Here is a 25,038-nt window from a genome sequence, read left to right as displayed (position 1 = left end):
TGTTGGAGAACTATAAAAATTGGCATAGCCAGCTTATTGTACTGTATTATGTAATGTATTGTATATTGCCAGAAGCATTTAAAACAATTTGCCTGAGCAATTTGCTTTTAACTTGGCCTACTTTGTTAACCTGTATTACAAAGCTTATATTAAGTATAACAGTAAATTGCTGAAATTAGGGAACTTTCCAAAGTCTAAAATTTTATTTCGTTTTTTATTATTCAGAATACTTTTAAAGCACTATTGATGCTTAAAAGATAAGTTTGTGCTATGCCTAAATTATGTACCACATCTTTTCACACACATACAGATGATACTGCAAATATTCAAATACTTTCAGCTTATATCAACTAATAGTGAGGAGACCTAGTTTCTGGTCTTTGATGTTTTGTTAACTAACTTTAGAGTTGGGTGTGTTGCTTAACTTCTCTGGGTCACAGGAAAATGAGGGCGTTTGAATAGACAGAGTGTCTTCCAGCTTTAAAATCCTATGATTCCACAACTAGAAAAAGTAGTTAGTTTTGTTAGAAAAATGTTTTGCTGATTTTACCAAAATAAATAAATAAATAAATAAAAGTCAAACACAGCTTTTTACTCTTTCCTTTGGCCTGTTTACCAAAAACATTGTGTGAAAGTGTGACTGGGGAAAGAAACAAAAAAACAAACCACCTGACACAAATGAATGCACAGTATGTTGGTCTTGGAAAAAGTTCTCTCGTCTAAAGGACTCCAAATACATTGGCCTAGATATTGAACTAACAGGTGACCAAAAGAAAACAAAACAAAACAAATAAAAACTAAAAACCCAAAACAACAACCAAAAAGTCCTTAAAAGTGTTATTTATATAATTTCAGAACCATGAAAGTATATATATGTATTTATTTTTAAATTCCAGATCTTTTTAACTGCCTCGGTGAAAGAGAATGTTTTTGAGCTTAGAATTAAAATGTCAAGGGATAAACTGAGTACTCAAAGAAATTTTTAAATAAAATTGTTTTTCTGAAAAATTCAGGCTACTCCCATGATTGTTCCTGGGTTGCTGTCTCCACCATAGGATCACGTGGCCAGAGGGAAGGCTCCATGCAGACCCGGAACCATCATGTAGCCTCTGGAGGAACGCCCAGATTTTCCCTTAAAAACCCCAAGCCGGCCTGGGAATGTTAAGGCAGTGTTTGGAGGTGTGAACCCGCTTCCTTCGGAGACCACTGGTGCTCTGATAATAAACGCTTATTCTATGACTCCCCCCCCAAAAAAAAATTCAGTAAGGTAGTAAATGTACATTACTAAAAGAAATACTATACACCTTTACATTTTCAAATACAGCACTTGGACAATCTTTCAGAAATTGATTTTGAAATGTGAAAAAAAAATAACCGCAAATTTCCATTTTTGTTTTGCCCCTAAAGGTAAGAACGAAGAATACCAGCCCAGGGCTACAGTTTTGGTACCACCATCTCACAGCTTTGTGAGTGTGGTATGTTAGGCAATTTTGGTGGCAAGATACAGAAACTCAAACATGTGACCTCAGGGAATAGGGTGTTGGTTCCTGTTCTGTTGGTGTGTGTAAAGAATATATATGCAAATTAGAAAAACTGCAATCTCAGCCATGCTATCAGACTTCCCAGGAATAACAGAAAAGTTGAACAATCAAGCATCCTAAGAGAGGAATGTAAATTGAGTTTGGCTTTCTGGAACACAGAATTTGAAGGGTGTTCAGAACTCAAGGTATCAGTAAGAGTTTGTGGATTTTTTCTTTAGATCAGGGGTTCTCATCATGCTGGAACACCCCAATCACCTGGGGAGTGTTTTAAAAACACACATTTTAAGGCCCCATCAGCAGATTCTTGTCTAGTTCGTCTGGGGGCGTTTCCCCTGGATCACTTTGTTTTTAAAAAGCTCTCAGCTGGATTGTGATTGCCCTGCTGTATGCGTTGCCTGATTTTAATATTTTCTTGGAATCTGCTTCGTGATTAGCCCACTACCAGTTGGCTCCCTCAGCTTCCACTATATGGGTCTTTTCTTGACCTGACTCATTGCCTCACTTTCTTCAAGACTCAGATGTCACCTTCTCATTGAAGCCTTTTGCGTTTCTTTATTGAAAAATTGTACACTCCTCCTTCCGCACTTTCTAGTCCCCTTCCCTGCATTATATTTATCCAATATTTATCACTTTCTAACATACTATTGGATTTACTTACTTATTACCTATTGGCTGTTCCATCCACCAAATGCAAGATCCACGAGGTGAAATTTTTGTGTATTTTGTCTATACTGTATCCCCAGCACCTAAATCAGAGAAGATGCTTAATCAATAGTTGTTGAATGAATGAGTGGATGAATGTGTGAATGCGTGTTTTCTGCTTAGTCATTGGCTGATATAACTGGTCTGGCAGGACCCTGGCCACCACTCTCTGTGCCTCCTTTTGGGTTCAGCTTCCCTATTTGATTGTTTGGTTGGACCAGCTTTTTTGGATTGAGATTTTTTTTTCCCCCCAGGTCATTTTTTAATGGGTTTGACTTGGTTGTTTATAGATCAGGTGCCCTCCCCGAGGTAATCAGCAGTGATTCTGGGATTACACAGCCTGGGTCACCTCTTCAACAGGGGCTGTGGGTAAGCATTTTCTCCAAGAAGCCAATTTTGGTGCAGAGTGAGTGTTCAGTATATTACCTAAACCTGCTGAGCTTCAGGAAAATGACATTACTATACCTGTCTGTCTTACCTCAGCAAGTTCTTCAGAGGCTCCAGGATACAATGTATGGGAAACACACACATCAACGGTGTTTTCAATATTATCTTATTATAAGATAAAACAAGATGAGTGTGAGAAGTTATATAATTTTAGGTGACATTTTAATGTGACATTTAATAAAAAGCCTAAAGGAAGTTGTAGGGGAGAAATTAGGAATTTAGGAACTTGTTGCTTCAAGTACCTTTGGGATTCTTTCCCCTACCCTGAGTGTTTTTTAAATGTTATTCTCATTTCACTGGTTTCTATTTGGCAGGGGCTCCTGGTATATAACTTCCAAAACGATATTTAAGAGGAGTAAATGCAAAGATCTGCGCTCAGTGTCCAAAAATAAGTTGCATACATACAGGTTGGAGGAAGTAGGGTTTTTACATTATATATACACATATATATACATACATATATATATAAGATAAAAAATATTTGGGGGTACTTTTTGTTTTAGTTGGCAAAAAAATTGATGTTTATGAACATTGTGGGGTGGTAGAAAAATATTAATGTGATATCAAACTGAATTTTGAAATATGATAAGAATGCAGAAAGTTACACTTCTCTACTCTTCTCTTTAAACCTGGAATGCTGGAATCAGTTCTAGATGCCACATTTGAAGAGGCACTAGGGTATGGTTAGATGAGAATGCTTGGAGGAGATAAATGGGGCATGTGAGATAAGGGTGGTGTGAGAAGGCACATGTTATGGTTGCAGACTTCAAATGCTTAAAAGGCTATGTGTGGAAGGGGAATTAGTACTAGATTCAGCTTCACTGGGCACTTTAATACACATTGTATTCATATTTATAATAATGATTTAAGGTTTGATTATTATTGTTTTCCCCTTTTAGAATTGAACAAACTCATACTTGGAGCTGTTTTGCACTAGTCCAAGGTCATACAGCCAAGACGTTATAGATCACACCACTTTGGAGTTTAAATCCAGTGGTGTTTCTACCAATACCATAACTATCTACCAAATTTATGGGGAGACACATTTCAGTTCATTGTAGAGACTAGCAGGACTGTTCAATGATGAATACCATTGTGAGGTAGTGAGTGGTTCCTTATCACTCAGAGTTCAAGCATATGCTGGACAGCTAGTTTGTTAGGATCTGGTTGTCCCCTCAATTTATACATGTATAAAGAAAGATATAGTTACCTTATTAACAAAATATTAAAAATGAATTCTCATCATAGAGCCAAAGGATCTCCAGAAATGAGGCCTAGTGAGTTTAAGTGATTGAGCTGTGTTCATTCCATAGTTATTGTAAAATAGAGAAAGCACCCAAACTTTGTTCTCTGTATTGACAGTCCACTATTTTTTCAGTTGCAGCAGTTATCTATTATTAATTATTATCTATTAATAATAACTGAATAATACAGTGTGGAACTAGAGGGTGTGAAAAGAGGAAAGCAGGGGTGTTTTGAGAATTACTATAATGAATTATTTGGCATGCTCTTGCTGTATTAAAACAAGCAAAGAATGTGAGTGGTAGTAAGAGAATGCTACCTAGTAAAGGAGAACAGAATATCGTGGAAGGTTAAGGAAGGCAGGGACTGTGGATTGTACTGTATATCCCTCTTGTTGAGTAGATGCTCAACATCTATTTGTTGGAATGAATAATGTCATCAACACTTTAACAAATATTTAAACAAAACCTTCTCAGTGCTGAGCAGAGTGCTTTGTTTGGGATCCAACATGGAGTAGACAAAAATCTCTGTTCTTTTAAGGAACTCACAGTCTAGTTAGAAAATACCATTAAGCAAAACAATGGGATAAAAAGAAAGTGCTAAGGATTATTTTAGAGAATAGATAAAAGGTTCTATGAAAACAGCAAGGAAAGGGTATGTAATTCAATGTGTGTAGGGTGAGGATATGAGTGTGGTGAAAGGAGATGACAGGGAATATTCCAAAGGGAAATAATGCATTATCTTTATTATCTTGAAGGATAATAGGAGTTCACCTGGCTCAATGAGGGATGGATTTCAGATGGGGGGAATATGCAAAGGCACAGAGACAGTCTGTTGAATCTGTGTATGACAATGTGATGGAGTTGGACTTGGAGCTGAAGAGGTCTAGGGATCAGATCATAAATGGTTTTGTATACTATGGTAATTAACTTGATCCTGATTTTCTAGGTGGAGAGCCTCTAAGAGATTTTAAACAGGGAGGCTCTAGTTTTGGAGCATTCTCTGGCAGTCGTATAAGACAAGAGGAAGTGAAATTAGAAAGGCTTGACATAAAGAGTGGTAAAGAGGTTGAAGTAGTCGAGGTAGATTATCAGTCACAGAATTGAGGAAGAATTCATCTTTGGGATTTTAAATCAGAGAACTTGAGTAGAGAGATTCAGTTGCCTGGTTGTTGGAATGGCAAGATTTTATCAATGGAATCAGGTGATACTTCAGTGAGTAGCAGATGAGTAATATGGAGGGCCTGGGTTTGGGACCACATGGCTGCCCTGAGTTTGTGTGTATTAGCTGATGACTCTTTTGAACTGAGTTCAGGAAATGACATAACAATGATTTGCACAATAAAATTAGAAGAATGAAGACTGAAGTCAGTACATTTGGAGACAAATAAGTAGGGTTGGTGGAGATGGGGAAGTAGTATTGTCAGAGGACCATTTGTGGATAAATTTTGGACAGCCCAATGGAAAGATCCGCAAAGAAAACAAATGCCCTGAATCCAGCCCTTCCTCACTACAACACATTCCCCATTCAGCTGCCTTCATCTTTCAGCAATACCACAGACTGGGGGAGACACATCAGAGGGCATTTCTTGGCAGTGGGTACGTATGGGCAAAGGAATCCCAACAAACCGAGGATGACAATGTTAGAATTTCGAAAAATGCAAACCACATCCTCAGACCTACGTATTTCAGGGCAAGCTCAGGCTTCCTGGCTGTAGGTCCAGTGCTCTTGCCACTACCCCACACTGCCTGCGGGCTTGGGAGCTCGCAGCTCCGGGCGTGGTGAGGACAGCAGGGTCAGCGGGGGTGCGTCGGCAGCCCCCCTCCGCGTTCGTTCCCAACCCCCAAACCCCGTGAGCCTGATTCCCAGCCCCGCCCCCTTCTCCTTGCCGGGCGGGGTCTCTGCGCAGCCGCTACCCCGGCGCGTGCGGGGTCGCGCGGACGCAGGTCGGGCCGCGGGTACCGGGAGATCGCCCGGCCGCCCGCGCCGCCGCCCCTTGCTTGACGCACGCAGGGGCCGGGACGCGATTTGCCGCGAGTGACTGGAGCCGCCGCCACCCGGGCCCGCTCCGCCCCCAGCCCGCCTTCTCCCGCCTTGCCCTCTGCCTCCGCCTGCGTTTCGCTCGCGTCCCCGCGTCCTCCCCACCGCCCCGGAGCAGCGGGTCGACAGCGTCAGCACCAGCCAGGTGAGTGTGGTCGCCGCACGGCCCGGGCGGCCGGGGCGGGAGGAGCGCGCAGGCTCGGCGGCCGGGAGGCGAGCGCGGGCGGGTGGAGGAAGCGGGGCGGCGGCGGGCCGGGCTTTCTTCTCCCCGGCGGGCCGCGCGGTTGAACGAGGGGCGCCCCCGCCCCGCCGCCGCCCCTGCTGCCGCCGCCGCAGACAAAGCGCCCGAGGTGGGAAGCCGGACGGGCGGTCCCTCCTCCGCCCCGCCTGCCGGGTGCGGCCGCGGCCCGCACTGCCCGGGTCGCTCGCGTCTCCCCTCCTGAGCGCCCTTCTTCGTTTCTGGGCGAAAGGGACCCGAATTGTGCAACAGGTTTAGGCGTTAAACCTTATTTTCCGGCGGGTCTCGTCCTAGCGGCGTGCGGAGACCAGATGTGGCGCCCGGCTCCGGGGCGAGTCCCCGCGTCCAGCGCCCCGCGGCAGCCTCCTTTGTGTGGCCGGTGACCAGTCCTGCCCGGTGGGTGGGGGACGCTGGCCCGAGGCCCCCAGGCTGCGCCGAGGCTCCTGGACATTTCCTTCGCGGAGTGGGGCTTGGCTTCCGCGGGCCTTCAGGATGTTAACATCCCTCCAGCCTCTGGAGGAGTCACAAAGGGAACGGAGAGAGGATTGGCAACGATCCCTGATCATGTATTTATTTTTTATATGTTAGGTAGATTCGTGTTAGAAAAGATCCGCAGTCTGGTCGGCTCTTGAGGATACGGGTGCAATTTCACTCTGGGATGCAGGGTTTGGACTGGGTGCTGCTGTGACAGCCTCTGTGGTTCTCATGGTGCTTTGACATCTTTCATACACAGACATCCCCCGAGAAGAAGTTGGAATTGCTGTTGGGGGAGTAACTTGATAGCAGCTGTTTGACAGGTCACCTCTTCACGTTTTGTCTGTGCCAAGAATACCCACCATGCATCCTAGTGTAAGTTGGCAGGCCTTCAAATTAAAAGTGCCACTCACAATACCCCTGTATTGGAAAATGTTAATTCACATGGTTTTCTTTGGCTTGATAAACCTTTTTTTCTTAGATGGGAGAAACTTTACCCCCAAGGTAGAATACATAATAAAGTTTATCTCTGTTTACATACCTTGGGTCATGCTCTTACCTAGCTGGTTTCATTGGTATGCTATTTTAGTACAACAATACTAAATGGAAGGAAAATCTCTTCCCTTTGCTTTGGGCAGTAAAATACTTCTTTGTTCTAGAACCAGGAAGCTTTTATACATAATACTTTGTGTGGACAGAAGTTGGTGACTGTCTTTACCCCATGACCAAATACATGAAAACATTCCCTAAGGATTTAGAAAGCATTACTCAACTCTGTAGATTGTTTTTCTATCCCAAATTCCAGGAAATCATTTTCCTGTATATTTATTCAAACAATTTAGTGTAAATTTAACCTTAAAAATTGGGCCTACTCTATAAATTTCCCCATGTGAGGGAATGAATTGTTTGCATTTAAAGAGTTTACCAAGCATTTTAACCCCTGTGAATAATACTTGGAAGGAACAATTGATGGATGAGATTAGGAGCTGGTGATGGACCTAGAAGTCTGACAGCAGAATGCAGAACAAACATGTAAAGTGGCAGAGGTTGCTAAATTCACATACTTGGGTTTTAGTTGTTTGATTGGCATATCTGAAAACTAAATGCTCACTTAAAAAGCAGAAAATGTTACATTTCGTACATTTTGACCTGCTTTTTCCATGTACTCTATAAAGACCCCTTGAAGCTCTTTCTCCTTAAAAACACACTTGATATTAATACTTTTCTTTTGAAGAAATAAAATTATACCAAATTAATAGGCTCTGTGGAAAGAAAGGTTCTCTGGCATAATTAGTAGTTTGATTTCACTAAAAATAACATTCATCTGTGTAACATCTAACTTCAAAGCATTCTCTTTGCTGTTATAAGCAACAGGAACCATTTCTTGAGAAAAGCAGGATATTTACTAATAGAAAGTAGCAGAAACTTAAATTTCTGTGAGTTTTATTGAGATATAACTCATATATCATAGAATCCACTCTTTAAAGTGTACAATTCAGTGGTTTTAGCATATTTACAAGACAGGGCAAATATCATCTCTAATTCAAAAATACTTTCATTATCTTGAAAAGAAACCTCCAAACCTGTTAGCTGTCATTTCCATTCCCTATCCCCTGCAGGTGGCAACCACTAATCTGCTTTCTGTCTATGGATTTGCCTTTTCTGGACATTTTATATAATCAGAATCATATGACATGTGGCCCTTTGTGTCTTGCACTTAGCATAATATTCTCAGGATTCCTCCATATTATACTTCTTTCCTTTTTATGGCTGACTAGTATTCCATTGTATGGATATGCCACATTTCTACTTTCTGACTGTTACGAGTAATGCTGCTATGAACACTCATTGACAAGTTTTTGTGTAGACATGTTTTTAGTTCTCTTGGATACATACTTAGATTGTGGAATTGCTGGGTCATATGGTAACTGTTTAACTTCTTGAGGAACTGCCAAACTGTTTTCCATAGCTACCGCACCATTTTACATTCCTACCAGCAAAGTATGAGCGTTCCATTCTATCCAACACTTAATGTTGTCTTTTTGATGATAGCCATTCTAGAGGGTGTGAAGTGGTATCTTATTGTGTTCATTTGTATTTTCCTAATGGCTAATGATTGAGCTTCTTTTCATGTTCTTATTGGCCATTTGTATATCTTTGGAAAAATTTCTTTGATTTATAATAGTTTCTAAGTTTATGTTTTTGCATGTATTTTCTTTCCTTTTTTTTTAAGGAGGGTGCAGCTCACAGTGGCCCATGCAGGGATCAAACCAGCATCCTTGGTGTTATTAGCACCACGCTCTAACCAACTGAGCTAACAGCCACCCCTGCATGTATTTTCTTATTTTGTCTTTGAAATAATCTTGAAATGTAGAATTATTCCTGTTTTACTGCTGGGAAACTAAGGTGCAAAAGGGTTAAATAATTTGCTCATTTTTTTTAACCTTGCAGGGTAAGTAAGAGTCAGGGTCTGAAAGCAGGTCTTCTGACTCTGCTTCCTGCATTCTTTCCACTTCATGAGGTATACAGAAGTTAAATTGTGTTTGCAGATTTGCTTGGCTAATCCTAGATAAAGGGGAGGAATAATAAATAAAAAAAATCAAACAACAACAGAAAACAGGTGTTTTGGCTACACTGCCTCATATTCACCAGGGTTTGTTATGCTTTTTCAAATAAATTCTTTTTTCTTTTATCCTAATATGGTAGATATGATTTCCATACGTATTTCCTGTGGCGGAAACAGCAATTAAACCCCGCAACAGCTTCTTAGTGGCTTGGCTAATCCTAGATTTCACTATTCACAGAGATATTGATGTGCTTTCTGTTCCCCTTCAGCTTCCATGTTCTCTATTTTCTCACTAATTTATTCCCTTTAACCTTAAAATAATTGGACAATTTCACATTTTTCATAAACATTAAGATTTTTTTCTGGGTTATGCCGAAATTAACTTATGTTTTGAATTGGGTAGTTTGCCAGTTTCATTTTGAATTGCAGGATTACTAAGGTACATATTTCAGTTTTTATGTACAAGTTGGTATCAGGCAGCAAATTTGCAAAATTCTCAATTCCTTGGAGGGTAGGTAGAGCCCATGTGTTATTTCTTCATCTTTGCATGTCCATTGTCCAGCATAGTGCCCGACACAGAGTGGGGACTCTAACCTTTGTAAATGAATGAATACAAACGCATTTTGTTAATTATGAATAAATAAATAAATAAATAAATAAATAATTATCTAGTACTCTTTTCTAGAATAAAGGCAGATTGGATTCCAGAAAAAGAAATTATTTCTTATATCTGGCATGTTACTTAAAAAATAATAAGTGATGAAAATTAGGACTTAAATCAACATTGTATGTCACAGAAGGAAGTAACTATTGTTCCATCCTGTGTTTAAAAAAATAGGTTCTAAGTACCTGAGGGCACTAGTGCTTATAAGCTTGGTGCCTGCACATAGGAGTTGTACCCTGGGTGCTTGTTAAATAAATGAATACCCAATGAGGGAATAATAGAATTAACTTTTACTATAACAAGTACAGGAGATACAGCAAATTAATACTTAGGCCCTGCTTTTCATTTATTTGATATATTGATGGTCAAACATGATCTATGTTAATCATGAAAATTCAGATAATACATGGTTATATAGAGTGAAAATTGAAAAATCTCCCTTTGCTCCTTGTCCCCCTTTTCTTCTTTCACTCCAAGATCACTCCTGTCCCAGGCAACCATTGTTAACAGTTTGGGGTTTATATTTCCAAACCTATGTCTTTGCACTTGTGTGTACATATGTACAAATATAGATTTACATACCCAACCGTACTCACATACACACATGTGTATTCACAATGGTTTTTCTTTTGAAAATAAGATCACACTACACGTGTTCCTTTTTTTTACTTAAGTACATTAAGACTTTTGTGTCTAGTCAGAAAAGATAAACATAATATTTATATTTCCTTTTTAGTTTGCTATTCTTTCTTGCCTGATGTTGGTGTTAAGATTAAGCCAGCCTGTAAGAATGAATTGGGAAACTCTACGTATTTTCCCTGTGCGCTGGAAAAGATTAAACTGTCTACCCTGTAAACATTTATTAGAAATCACCTGACAGCCTTGGGGGAAGGAAGAGAGCTGAGACAACCTTTCTAAAATTTTCATGTTTTTATTGTTCTATGAAGTTTTAGGCCTTATTTTCCATTCGTAGTACATTTTTGGTGAAGGAATCCTTCCACACTTCTCCCACCTCTCATGAGTAAGTTGATAAAAGTAAATGATTAAATGAAACAGTGGATGCAGGTGTGTATGTGCTTTTTCTTAAATCCAGGGTGAAGTCCTACACTTAATAGTTTTATAACCTTAGGCAAGGTACTTACCTAACTCTTCAGATTTATGTTTTCTTATATGTAAATTGGTAATCATCCCTACCTCACAGGAGTCTTGAAAATATTAAATGAGTTGTGAGACAATATATGAAAAACCTCAGTAGTTTCACCTAATAAAATTGAAAAAAAATTATGATACTGAACTGTAACATGCCATATAAATCTAAGTTTGTCACCATAGTTATTGCAAATTGTTTTAGCCTAACAAGAACAAATTTAAGAAGAACGAATGGTGGAGCTATAGGGATGGTTTCCACTAATAAATTGGAAGGATCTATAAAAATTTCTAGGACATTTAAAACTTAATTTTGGTAGACAGTAATTTCTAAGTGTCTGCATGCTTTTCAGGCAGGATAGGAGTAAACAGGCCTGAATAAATCTTGCACATCACTTACTAGCCCTCTGACTTTGGACAAGTTAATTTCTCTGTAAAATGGGAGAAATACACCTACTTTATTGGATAGTTATGAGGGAAGAGATTAGGACAGTGCTTGGCATCTAATAGGTGTTCAGATTTTTAATGTGTTTTTTTTTTTGCAGTACCTGACAGCGACGGCATGAGGTGTTGGGTTTTACTGTTTTAATAGGGCTTCATGGTGTCGTGAAGAACGTGAGGGCCTAAGTCAGGGTGCTAATGCTGTAAGCCAGTGGCCTTGGACAAATTACCTGCTCAGCTCATTCTGTTTCCTTACCCGTAAAAAAAAAAGAGCAAGAGAACTGCTCTTACTGAGGATCTATTTTATATGCATTTACTAGGCTCTTTACAAATCTTACCTCATTTAATCCTCCCAATAATCCTATCAGAGATGATTGTCATCCCCCATTTTAAATGAGGAAGAAACAAAGGTGCAGGAATTGGATTTTCTGAGGTCCATTTGGTGTGTTGTTCCCCTGCTTCCCCCAGTCTTGTCCATATTCTTTCATTCATTACAACTGTCCCCTCCCGGGATGGTAGCGTGTGCCCTTACATACAGGGGATACCACATGAGGAGAAGACTGCAAACTGAAATATTAATATATTAAAAAACTAAACCAATATAGGATGAGTCTACTTATTTATTAATGATTTCCATTAATAAAATACAAATAGAGGGTGGTTAATGTGTCCTAATACCTATGCTTAAGAGTAGTAATTAAAGTTTTTTAATACTTGTGTTGCTTGTAACCGCTTTACTTAAATAATTTATTAGGCTTCATTGCATTTCCGATTTAATCAGGTGGGGAGGAGGGGATAGGTAGTAGTCATAAAGGGAAATATAAACTGGTTTGACTGTGTGTGTGTGTGTGTGTGTGTGTGTGTGTGTGAAGTGAGAAGTGAGAAGTACAGTTCTCTAGCAGTTTGGCATTTACAGAAACTACAGATTCTTGGAAAGAAGTAGGGAAAATCTGTATTGTGATTATCTACTAGCCAACTTGCAGAGTCATTTAATAAATGAGCCTGCCTTTGTCAGCTGGTTTGTAAAGAGCTATTGATTATATTCTTTTTTTCAAAAAAACCTTTTATTTATTTAAGTGTGTTTTCCCAGGACCCATCAGCTCCAAGTCAAGTAGTTGTTTCAATCTAGTTGTGGAGGGTGCAGCTCACAGGGGCCCATGTGGGGATCGAACTGGCGACCTTGTTGTTAAGAGCACCCAGCTCTAACCAACTGAGCTAACCAGCCTCCTCTTGATTATATTCTTGACAGATATTGTCTTTCCTTTGATAGGGATTGCCAAAGCTTTTGCTGTGGGTTTCATTTTATTTGATAAGATTCAGTGACATTGATTTGGCATTTTTGCAAGTCTTGTGCTGGGATATACAAAACATAAAAATGCTGTTGGGACATCACAAATTGAATTGTGATTCAGTAATATACAGAAGGTTTAGAAATTCTCTCTATTGAGACTTCAGTTATCATTTTAATTCTGTTTGGTAGGAGTGGGAATTCCTACATTTAGGTTAGAATTTTTATCAGTGTGGCTTGAACTGCACTATGTAAATTCTCACTGATACTGAATTTTTTTTTTTTTTGCCGAATACAAAGCGTTGTGGGCTATATATGTAAGAGGTAGAAAAAACATGGTTTCTGTCTTCAAAGAGTTTATATTTAGTTAGGAAGGCAATGACAGAGGAAACCAAGTAAAAGGACACAGAGGGTTCTTAAGGCTTGTGCCTGCTCTTTGTAAAATCCGTTCAGCTGCATCGGGCTTTGGTAAGATACCGCAGGTCTCTCTGGATGGATACTGTCAGAAAAAACCCAATCCTTTGAAAACTGGCAGTGGTGTTAGCTTATATATCTTGTTCATTCCGTAGTTTTCTTTCTACTTTATAAAAATTACTGTTTGGTTTAAGTACCAAGAATAGTTCCTCTTCTGAGTTTTTGCTGTTTATCTCCTGTACTGTGGACAGGCTTTTCCTTTTTGTGGAGGCTGCTAGGAAGCCAGGGCCAGATTTATGGTCATTCCAGAGCAGGCATATAGGTTTTATGCTATCCAGTTTTTTTAGCCCTTTTCTTGTCACCATTTCTGGTGTTTTCTTTATCCTTTGCTTTTATTATTTAAATTTATTAACTTTTTATGGCCTGTGTATTCTTGTAAGTCTCATTAGTCCTTTTCAGAACAAAATAGGGGTTTATGTAAATAAATATACATGAAATCCACGAAGGAACATATTAAGATTGATATAGTAGAGACCATATGTGGCAAATAGGTTTATTTCATGGGCCGGCTTTGATGGCTAGTGGTGGCTGTGTAACTGCAACCACGAGTAGTTGGAGGCGTCACGTGGATTTAGGGGGCAAGGCTGCTGCGACCACTGAGCAGTGTTGTCCTGGGTGTAGGAGTATTGATGGTCTGTATTTTGCCATTCCCGTTTTAGACAGAGCATACAGGATGCTGGATAGCACAGTGGGTGGGTGGCTTTTTAAATTTAGAGTTAGGTTTTGCCAGGAAAGACGTGGATTTGGGAAACAAGCTGGTAACTTGTTGGGGTTGGCAGTCAGATTGCTCGGCTAGAGTAAAATGTCTGCGGTACATTAAGGAGAAGTGAAGTTGGTGGAAAAAGTGAGGAAAGGGATTTGGGAAGCCTTCGTCCACGATCCCATCCAGGATACCATATTGCATGTAGTTGTCATGTCTCCTTAATCTTCTCCAACAGTGTCTCAGTCTTGTCTGATTCTTTATGACCTTGACAGTTTTGAGGAGTCCTGGTCAGGTATTCTATGCAACTCTCAACTTGGATCGTCTGATATTTTCTTCATGATTATGGGGCTATGAGTTTTTGGAGATAATTCACAAAGTTGAACTGCCCTTTTCATCATGTCATTGGAGGCAGTGCCCGATATTTACATTATGTCACTGGTGATACTAACAGATCGCTTGGTTAAGGTAGTGTTTGCCAGGTTTCTCTATTGTAAAGTTACTAGTATTTTTCCGTTTCCATACTTTATTTTTGGAAGTGATTCGCTAAATTCATGTTGTCCTCAAAGTGGGAGAGGAATTAAAGGAGCTTTCCTTTCTATTCCTTTAGATGGATGTACCATATTTTTACTCAACTGTTCCCCTATTGATAATCTATTTAGCTGGTTTAGTATATGGTAACAGTTAAGAGAACAGGCTCTGGAGCTGCACTACCTCGGTGAAAAGCCTGGATCCACACTAGTTATGTGATCTTGGGCTGCTTTTACTTGGCTTCTTATTTGACCATCTGTACAATGGAGGTGTTGATAGTTCTACCCCACACAGTTGATTGTTGGGAGGATTAAATGAGAATGTGTCAAATGCTTAGAACAGTGGCACCATGCTAACTACTAGATAGGTGTTTGTTATTATTGCTGTTGTTATTTTGTCTTTGCAATAATACTGCAATGAATACATTATTTCACACACTATGGTGGGGTACGTGGGTATGCAATAAGATAAATTCCTAGAAGTGGGTATGTGGCATTTGTAATATTGATAGATATTGCCAAATTTCTCTCCCATAGAGGTTGTACCATTTTGCCTATCCTCCAGAGATATATGATAATATCTGTGCTCCTACATATGTGTTACCAAATTATTTGATCTTTGCCAATTGATCGGTACATATCTTTTATTATGAATTAATTTGAGCATCTTTTCATTGAGTTAATTAAGACTTTAGAATTTGATCCTGCCTGTTTGAAGCAGATTGTGGTTCATCAGCTGAGAAGTGGTAAAAATGTTTTGTGGAAATAATTGTGGTAACTAGATAAGGAATAGTTTGGTTGGGAAAGACTAGAAGTGGTACTGTGGTTGCAAGATGGACCGTTTGAGTTAGCTGGTGTCTTTTGGTGTGACAGTATGGTATCTTGGTAATTGCTTTTAAAAAAGTTTTAGAGGAATCACTATACTACGTTTGGTGCGACGATGCACCAATGAATGCAACAATGCAACAATGAGTGAAGCTGCAGGGGTCGAGGTTGGAACTTGGAACGAAAGGTTGCAGTTGCATTAAAGTGAAACTGAAAGTTAATCTGACCCATCTTTGATGATATGCATGTTGCATAATTAGGCAGGAATTAAAAACAGTTCACAAATATAATTGCAATTGAATTTAACATGCTATTTTATAAATTTTCTTTCCCATTGCATTTTCCAATATGTATAATCATTGCTAGGTGACAGCTTTATTCTGATACTATTAAACTGCGTCCTCCAATCCTGCTCCCCAACTACACTGTAAAAAAGAAAAGTGCTGAATCTTACTTTACATCAGGTGGATGGGGGTGGTAGTGGAGGTCATGGTTCTTTGCTCTTTACCTTTGTTTGAATTTCATGTTTTGGGAGGGTCCATGAATGCACTTGAGCCACTCTTGACATACCCTTCCACCCAGCCATGCGTATTTCCTTTATCCCTCACACACTGGAGGCATGAGGACAGATTGGTTGGGGTTGGAGCAGGAGAACATACAAAATGACCACCACTCTGAAAGAAGGAAAGGGATATCAAACCAGGAGAGGAAAGGAGACACCATGGAAATGGAATCTAGATCCTTGGAATCTGATATTCTTAGTTTCCAAATAATTAGGGTTAAAAGAGTGGAGAAGGCAAAGGAGAGCTCCAGTAACCTATTAACTCCTTTGGGCCTCACTCCTGCAGACCTGGTATCAGTACTAAAGCAACATTCCTCATGGACTCAGCAAAATAAAACACAAAGCTCCTACACCCTCAGTCAAACCGAGTCAACCCAAAAGGTGAACATTTCTTCTCGCTGCTTTAAACTACAAAGTAAATCGGTTAAAAGACCAAGTGCAGTCCTGGTTGAAGGCCATGACTCTGGGCTGAGGCCCGACTTGCGAAGGGTGCCCTGGGGGTGGGAGAGAACTTAGAAGGCAGGAGGCTGGGAAGCTTAGAGGCAGCTGAGAGACAAACAGGGATTTTTACAATTTTCACCACATCTCGGATTGTTTTTTCTCACAGACAAATCAAAGCTCTATTCCAAATATTTACCCCTATAGGACAGGCAGCTCCTCAGACAGACATCTTGAGTTGTGGTGAGATGGAAACTACTACTACTATTACTACTTTGTAATTTAGGGTTTCTATCCAATTTACTTCCAAAATATCTAAGAACACCAAAACCAGAAATGGGGAGTGGATGTTTTAGGGCATCTAAATTAAACAGATGAAAAAAACACTTGGACTACAGTTTAATTCTATCTTAAATATATACTTTCTGTTAAAATGCCACTTTAGTTAACCTGCTTTTGTGCACTGTGAGACTAAGCCTATCAGTTACTTATACCTTAGTGTGAATCATTTAAGCAGATAATTATTGCGTTTCTCTTTAATACTAAGCTGAGATCAGATACCAAGGAAATCAGAACGTTGATAGAGGAGGAGAAGTAATTTTATAATTTATATATTTTGTGCAGGATCCTGCTGCACACTGGTTAGCTTTGGGTGACATTTAAGAATTGAGTCTGTTTTGCAGAGAAGGCAGCATTTTATAACGTAGTATTTCTTTAGACAACTTAAAATTACTAAGTCGAAAAGTGTTGTTTCAGAGATTTATTTTAATTATCTATTGATTTTTTTTTTAACCAGCTGGTTGCAGGAACAGTGCAGATAATATAGCATTCTTTTATATAGTTCATTTAAACTAGAGCTTTTTTTAAAATTAAATTAGTAGTATTAATCTATTTTCTGTCAAGCACTGAGATACGTAGTAAGAATATAGTATAATATATTAACTAGTGTGAAAAAGGACTTTGCTACTAGAACAGAGAAATTAGACATTGGTAGTGATTAGTAAATATAGGGCTCTGAATGTTTTATGATAAAATTGGCAGACATTTGGCATCTAAATAGTGGGTTTAACTTAAGAGCTTGACAGGACTCTTAGTTTCAATAAGAAAAGTGATTAGGGCTAAGGAAAGACAGGCAAGTTAGAGGATAGAAAGAAAAAAGAGGTCAGTTAATAGAGAATGCAGAGGAAAAAAAAGGATCAAAGACAATTCAATTAACGTTTATGAGAACAAAGCCTTTCCTCTGAGGAAGAAGAAATAAGGTGCTCTAGTTCCTTTATTTTAGGGACACTTAATTCAGTTTGGTTACAGATAACCTCTATAAGCAAACTACAAAGAGAAGCATGAAACTACACTGACTTTTTTCCTACAGTTAGTCATTTACTAAGTGATAAGTTTCTAGTTTCATATAGAAACTGATGACTGAGGGAACTACTCCAAAAGAGCTGATACTTTAAGTTAATTTTAATGAATGATGGTGAGAAAATATTTGGATTATTGTCAAATTACTTGTCAAATTTTCTTTTTTTCTAAATGTAGTGCATGCTGTAAGTACATTGCTTTATTTAATATATATTTTATGGAATCTTAAGAATTTTGAAGGAATTTAATTAGTCATAGGATTTTTAAGGGACGATCAAGAGAAAGCATTCTTTTTCATTATGCCAACAGTTTTCTAGGGGCTTATTAGTGTCATCATGCTTATGGAATCATTTCCAGATTTGTATACCACAGTTGTATTTCTGTCCTTCTGGCAGGAGATAAAGGTGTCAGCTCCCTTAACTCTTGTGTCTGATGAGCAGAGGTAGAGGAACTCGCTGTACTTCCCGATGTTGAGGGGAGATTTTAAAGTCACCCCTACTGAAAGTAGGCCACTGGCCAGATTTGGCCCGTGTTTGATTATCAGTGCTTATTCTGGACAATACCCATTCCTTATTCCTAAAGAAAATAAAGAATTCTTGTAAAATTTATTACTTAGAATATCTCCAAACTAACTCAGTCGTACTTGGCACTTGTAGGGAAGGGGCAGACATACAGTACAAAGTAAAATTGGCGTAGTCCCTGGCTTTATGAAGCATATACTTTTAACAGGTGCTAAATTTTATGCTTGGAAATATAGGCTATTAGAGAAACATGTGGGAAGGGTCAGATTTTCTAGGTCCCCCAAAAAGTCTAAGTCAGTGATCATCAGAAAGTCAAAAAATTATTTTTTTCCAGTTACAGTTGGCATTCAGTATTATTTTATATTAGTTTCAGGTGTACAGAATAGTGTTTGGATATTTGTATGATTGAAGAAGTGATCCTCCCAACCCCTGGTCAGTCTAGTACCCACCCGGCACCATACATAGTTATTACACTATTATTGACTATATTCCCTATGCTGTACTTTACATCCCTGTGACTATTTTGTAACTACCAATTGTACTTCTTAATCCTTTCACGTTTCTTACCCAGCCCCCCACCCCCTTTTTGGCAACCATCTGGCAACCACCATGGTTCCCCGAAAATAAGACCTAGCCAGACAATTAGCTCTAATGTGTCTTTTGGAGCAAAAATTATAGTAAAATAAGACCAGATCTTATATACTGTAATATAAGACAGGGTCTTATATTAATGTTTGCTCCAAAAGACGCATTAGAGCTGATTGTCCGGCTAGGTCTTATTTTTGGGGAAATACGGCATCAATTTTTTCTCTATCTGTGAGTGTGTTTCTGTTTGTTCATTTCTTTTGTACTTTAGATCTCACATATAAGTGTGATCATATGGTACTTGTCTTTCTCTGACTTAATTTCACTTAGCATAATACCATCTAGATCCATCAATGTTGTTGGAAATGGTTAGATTTCATTTGTTTTTATGACCTAGTAATTTACTGCTGTCTAAATGTACCCCATCTTCTTTATCCAGTAGTCTACTGATGGGCACTTAGGTTGTTTCCATATCGTGGCTATTATAAGTAATGCTGCAGTGAACATAGGGATGCATATATCTTTTTGAATTGATATTTTGGGTTTCTTCAGGTAAATACCCGGCAGTGGAATTGCTGGGTCATAAGATAGTTCTATTTTTAATTTTTTAGAGGAACCTCCTGTTTTCCGTAGTGGCTGCAGCAATATGCAATCCCACCAACAGTGCACAAGGGTTCCCTTTGCCCCACATCCTCACCGGCACTTGTTTGTTGATTTATTGATGATGACCATTCTGACACGTGTGAGGTGATATCTCATTGTAGTTTTAATGTGCATTTCTCTGATGATTAGTGACATTAAGCATCTTTTCATATATTTGCTATCTATAGGTCCTTTTTGGAGAAATGTCTGTTCATGTCCTCTTCCTATTTTTTAATTGGATTGTTTGTGGGGTTTTTTGGTGTTAAGTTGTATGAGTTCTTTGTAAATTTTAGGTATTAACCCTTTATTGGATGTATCATTGGCAAATATCTTCTCCCAGTTGGTAGGTTGTCTTTTTGTTTTGTTGATGGTTTCCTTTGCTCTGCAAAAACTTTTTAGTTTGATATAGTCTCATTTGTTTATGTTTTCTTTTGTTTCTCCTGCTCGAGGAGATCACATTGGCAAAAACATTACTAAGAGTAATGTCGGAGAGTTCACTGCCTATGTTTTCTTGTACAAGTTTTATGGTTTTGGCTCTTACATTTAAGTCTTTAATCCATTTTGAGTTTATTTTTGTATATGGTGTAAGAAGATGGTCTTATCTTCATTTTTTTGGCATTTGTCTATCCAGTTTTCCCAACACCATTTATCGAATAGACTGTCTTTAGCCCACTGTATGTTCTTGCCTCCTTTGTCATAGATTAAATGACCGTATAGGTATGGGTTTATTTCTGGGCTCTCTGTTCTGTTCCATTGTTCTGTGTGTCTGTTTTTATGCCAGTACCACACTGGTTTGATTACTATAGCCTTGTAGTATAGTTTGATATCAGGTAGCATCATACCTCCAACTTTGTTCTTCTTTCTCAAGATTGCTTTGACTATTCAGGGTCTTTTGTGGTTCCATATAAATTTTAGGGTTATTTATTCTAATTCTGTGAAAAATGCCGTTGGTGTTTTAATAGTGATTGCATTAAATCTGGAGATTGCTTTGGGTAGTATGGACGTTTTAATGATGTTAATTCTTCCTCTCCATGAGCATGGTATATGTTTCCACTTATTTGTATCTTCTTCAATTTCTTTATTCAGTGTCTTACAATTTCCTGAGTACACATCTTTTATTTCCTTGGTTAAATTTATTCCTAGGTATTTTTTATTTTTTATTCAGTTGTAAATGGGATTCTTTTCTTAATGTCTCTTTCTGATAGTTTATTATTGGTATACAAAAATGCAACAGATTTCTGAATATTAATTTAACATTCTGCAGTTATATTGAATATATTTATCAGTTCTGGTAGTTCTTTGGTGAAATCTTTAGGGTTCTCTCTCTATGTAGAGTCATGTTATCTGCAAATAATAAGAGTTTTACCTATTCCTTTTCAATTTGGATGTCTTTTATTTCTTATTCCTGTCTGATAGCTGTGCCTAGGACTTCTAATACTACGTTGAATAAAAGTGGTGAAAGTGGGTGTCCTTGTCTTCTTCCTGATCTTAACAAGCTTTTAGCTTTTCACTGTTGAGTATGATGTTAGCTGTGGGTTTGCCATGTATGGAATTTATTATGTTGAGATATGTCCCCTCTATTCCCACTTTGCTGAGTTTTTATCATAAATGGATATTGGATTTTGTCAAATGCTTTTTTCTGCATCTATTGATATGGTTGTATGATTTTTATACTTCATTTTGTTTATGTGGTGTGTCATGTTAATTGATTTGCAGATACTGAACCAACCCTGCAAAAAAGATGATTCTTGCGCTTGCTTACTTATTATAAAGTAAAATGACTTTTAGTCTTTTATTATTTCATTTACATAAATTTATTTTAGTACTTGTTCATGATTTTAAAAGCCTGTGCATAACAAAGTGTTCTTAATCATCAAATAATAGAAAATAAAAATTGGAAAATGACTTCAGATTGTTTGTTTTCCAAAGGTGTGTGCAAAAAAATAAGTCCAGAGCTTTGTTTTAACTTACATTAAATAACAAGCAAAAGTACTTGTCATCTCCGCTGTGAAATGTTTATTAGTCTAAAAATTATTTTCTTAGCTTTTACTTTTCAAACATGTGGATTGGGCTTTATTAATATTTTAATACCCTTTATTATATGGTCATGTAGAGAAAGAAGAGAGGGGAGAGAGGGAGAGAGAAGTTATTTTTGTTAATAAGCACTGTTTGAGGACCTGTTGTATTCTAAGTAATTCAAATAAATATGACTTGGTCCCCTCTGTCAATAAACCTCCATTCATCTTTGAGAGATAGTTATACCATGTTGGTAATTGTAATAGATATAGTGTAAGATAAAATAGTGGCACTAAGGAGGGAGAGAATGGTTAGTCATCCTCACAAGTGTTGTGTCAGGGAAGGTTTCAGAGAGGTGAAACTGAGATTTAAAGACTAGGGATTTCTTTGACTAGATTTATAAGCAGAAATGGCAGCGTATGCCGGAACACAAACAATGAAACAGCATTGCAGGTTTAGAGAACTGTACTTGGTTTCTTGCTGATGAGAAGGACATGAACTGAAGGGTGAGGCAGGGGCATGATCTGGAAAAGACTTAAGTCTTATAGAAGAGTTGGCTGTGGAGGACCATTCAAGATTTTAAAGTAAAGTAGTGAGGTACTTAATTTTGTAAGTATGTGAAAAGAGAATCTGAAATTGGAAAATCTTTCAGAGGTTATAAATAATTGAGGCAAGGGTACTGTTGAAGAGAAAAGAGTCAGCAGGTTCTGTGGTATTTGTATAGAGGGTATAAGAAAAGAATAACTTGAAAGTCTCAGGTTTTTGACTTTGGTTTTTATAACGTGCGTGTGGGTGCATGCACATGTTGGGAATAATGTAGGAAAGCTTATTATCAAATATTACTGTAATTTTATCAAATTTAAAAATTTTGAAATAATTTTAGTCTTACAGAAAAGCTATAAAAATAATTCAAAGAATTCTCATATATTCTTTACCCCAGATTCCCCAAGTGTTAGCTTTTTACCACATGTGCTTTTCATGAAGCAATAGGTATTATTTTATTTCTGAACCATTTGAGAGTAATTTACAGACATTATTTCCCTTTGTCCCCAAATACTTCAGTGTGCATTTCCCCAAAAATAAGCATATTTTTTTTTTATATAACCACAGTGGAATCATCAAAGTCAGGAAATTAACATTGATACACTATTTTATTGCCTTATTCAAATTTTGCTATATTTCCTTATGTACTTTTGAGTAAATGAGAAATTTTTTTTCCCCCTGGTATAGGATCATGTGTTACTTTTACTTGTCATACCTCTTTAATGTTCTTTAATCTGGAACACTTCCTTTGTTTGTCTTTGTGCCTCATGATATGACATTTTAGAAGAATACAGGCCAGTTGTTTTGTAGAAGTATCGCACCATTTGTGTTTCACCGATGTTTCCTCCTGATTAGATTTAGGTTATAGATTTTTGGAATACTACAAGAGTATATCAGTATCACATCTGGAAGTCCATGCAATTGTTCCTTTACTGGTGATGTACATTTTTATCATTTGGTTATGGTGGTGTTCCCCAGGTTTCCGTACTGTAACATTACTTTTCCCCCTTTTTAATTAGTAAGTATTTGGAGGAGATACTTTGAGACTCTCTAAATATCCTATTTCTCATAAAATTTTTACCCACTAGTTTTAACATACAACAATAATTCTTACCTATATCATTCTGTGTCTTTTTGACGTGTACTCATAAATCTCTGAGCACTTCCTAATATTCTGGCAACAAGATGTTCAGGAGTTTTCCTACCCAGCCTTGGAATCTGCCATTTTTTCAAGGAGCCTTGATTCTTTATAGTGGGAATAGAAATCAAGATCTAGGCACATATGCTCATTGTTAATGAGAGGTCATTGAATTTAGGCCGTTTTATTAGTCAGGGTTCTCCAGAGAAACAGAATGAATAGGACATATGCATAAGGAGATTTATCGTAAGGAATTGGCTCGTGTGGTTATGGAGACTGGCGAGTCCAGCCTGTAGGGTGGGCTGGAGATACCGGACAAAAATAGAATAGTAAAATATCCTATAAATATACATCATTTGTTAATTTAAAAGGTGCGTAATTCACTAACATTCAGGGAAATACAAGGGAAGTCTTTTATAAATTACCATGCTTTCCACTCATTCTCCCCTACTCTCTGTGGGCACTCTAATTAGTTTGTCGTTTATCTTCTGTTTCTCTTTGCACTATATGAGCAGGTAAATGTATATATTTTTCTTTCCTCTCTTTACTGTACAAAAGTAGCATGCTGCAGACGTTCTTGTGCACTTTGTTTTTCCCACCTAACAATGTATACTGGATCTGGATCTTTTTATAGCTGCATAATACTCCATTGGGTGGATATACCAATGCTTTTATTCAATTACTCCCTTATCTATGGACACACAATTTCCAATTGTATTTTCCGATTCCAGATATCCTGCAATGAATAATCTGTGTAACATGTATTTTCATATTGTTGGAAGTATCTTCTTCCTTTTCTGTATGCGAGGTCTGACAATTAAGTTGGCAAAGTTGTTGCAACGATGTTGCTAACCTTTTTTTGATATCAGAGGGATTATTCATTATGAATTTGTACCTACTGGATAAACAGTTAACCAGGTTTACTATTTAGAAGTGCTGAAAAGGCTGCATGAAAAAGTTAGACAAACGGAACTTTTCGCCAACAATTCATGGCTCTTGAATCACGACAGTGCACCAGCTCACAACAGCACTGTCTGAGGGAGTTTTTAGCCAGTAAACAAATAACTATTGGAACACCCTCCCTACTCACCATATCTGGCCCCCAGTGACTTCTTTCTTTGCAATATTGAAAGAAGACATTTTGATGACATTCAGGACATCAAGGGTAATATGATGACAGCTCTGATGGCCATTCCAGAAAAAGAGTTCCAAAATTATTTTGAAGTGTGGACTTAGGCACTGGCATTGGTGCATAGCTTCCCAAGGGGAGTACTTCGAGGGTGACCCTAGTGATATTCAGCAGTGAGGTATGTAGTGCTTTTTCTAGGATGAGTTCACAAACTTAATTGTCAGACCTCATATTTCTTATTTTGTATATTTGTCCTTTCTCCTTTTTTACCCCCTAGATTAATGTGTCCTTTCTCTTAATTAAAAAAAAGATTTTGGTTTATGAATTACATACACTTTTTTTTTACTTCTCCATCTCATTAATTTCTTTTTTATTATTTCCATCCTTGTGTTTTCCTTTAGTTTACTTTGTTTTGTTTTCTGAATTAGGAACTTATTTTTATTATTTATAAAAATGTTCAAGGTTACAGCTTTTTCTCATTGCATTAAATGTATTATTTTAATATTTTTTAGAAAATTAATTTTGGTTTTCTGTTTTCCCTAAAAGTAGACAGTTTTAAAATCTTGAGGTAGAATGTTCTGTTTCTTTTTTATTTCATTAGTAATGTCTAGTTTATTAGAATTGTGATCACTGTTTGTATTATTTCTACTTTGTGAAATATACTGTTGCTTTTTGATGACCTCCATGATCACTTTTTTTTTTGGGGGTGGGGGGTCAGTATTCTTGTCCACTTGAGGAGGAGGTACAGTTTTTATTGTCATTAAGATCTGCCTTCTTTATGTTATGT

At 37.9% G+C, this 25,038-nt stretch overlaps 1 protein-coding gene across 2 annotated transcripts in view; it reads left to right on the top strand.

The window, feature by feature from the left end:
• Positions 1–5,837: 5,837 nt before the first annotated feature.
• Positions 5,838–25,038, top strand: part of SESTD1 (SEC14 and spectrin domain containing 1) — a 91,640-nt gene continuing 72,439 nt past the window's right edge. Inside the window, exon 1 of one of the 2 annotated variants that reach the window (XM_074338707.2) lies at positions 5,838–6,117. The gene's annotated coding sequence lies outside the window, so the exon portion shown is untranslated. The remainder of the gene's footprint in view (positions 6,118–25,038) is intronic. The other variant, XM_074338702.2, reaches the window with a different exon arrangement.

The sequence above is a fragment of the Rhinolophus sinicus genome, chromosome 17 (genome assembly GCF_057876585.1).
Source record: "Rhinolophus sinicus isolate RSI-liver-muscle chromosome 17, RSI-T2T, whole genome shotgun sequence".
Taxonomy (NCBI): domain Eukaryota; kingdom Metazoa; phylum Chordata; class Mammalia; order Chiroptera; family Rhinolophidae; genus Rhinolophus; species Rhinolophus sinicus.
The sequence above is the reverse complement of the archived record's forward strand: the minus strand, read 5'-3'. Positions and strand labels throughout refer to the sequence as shown.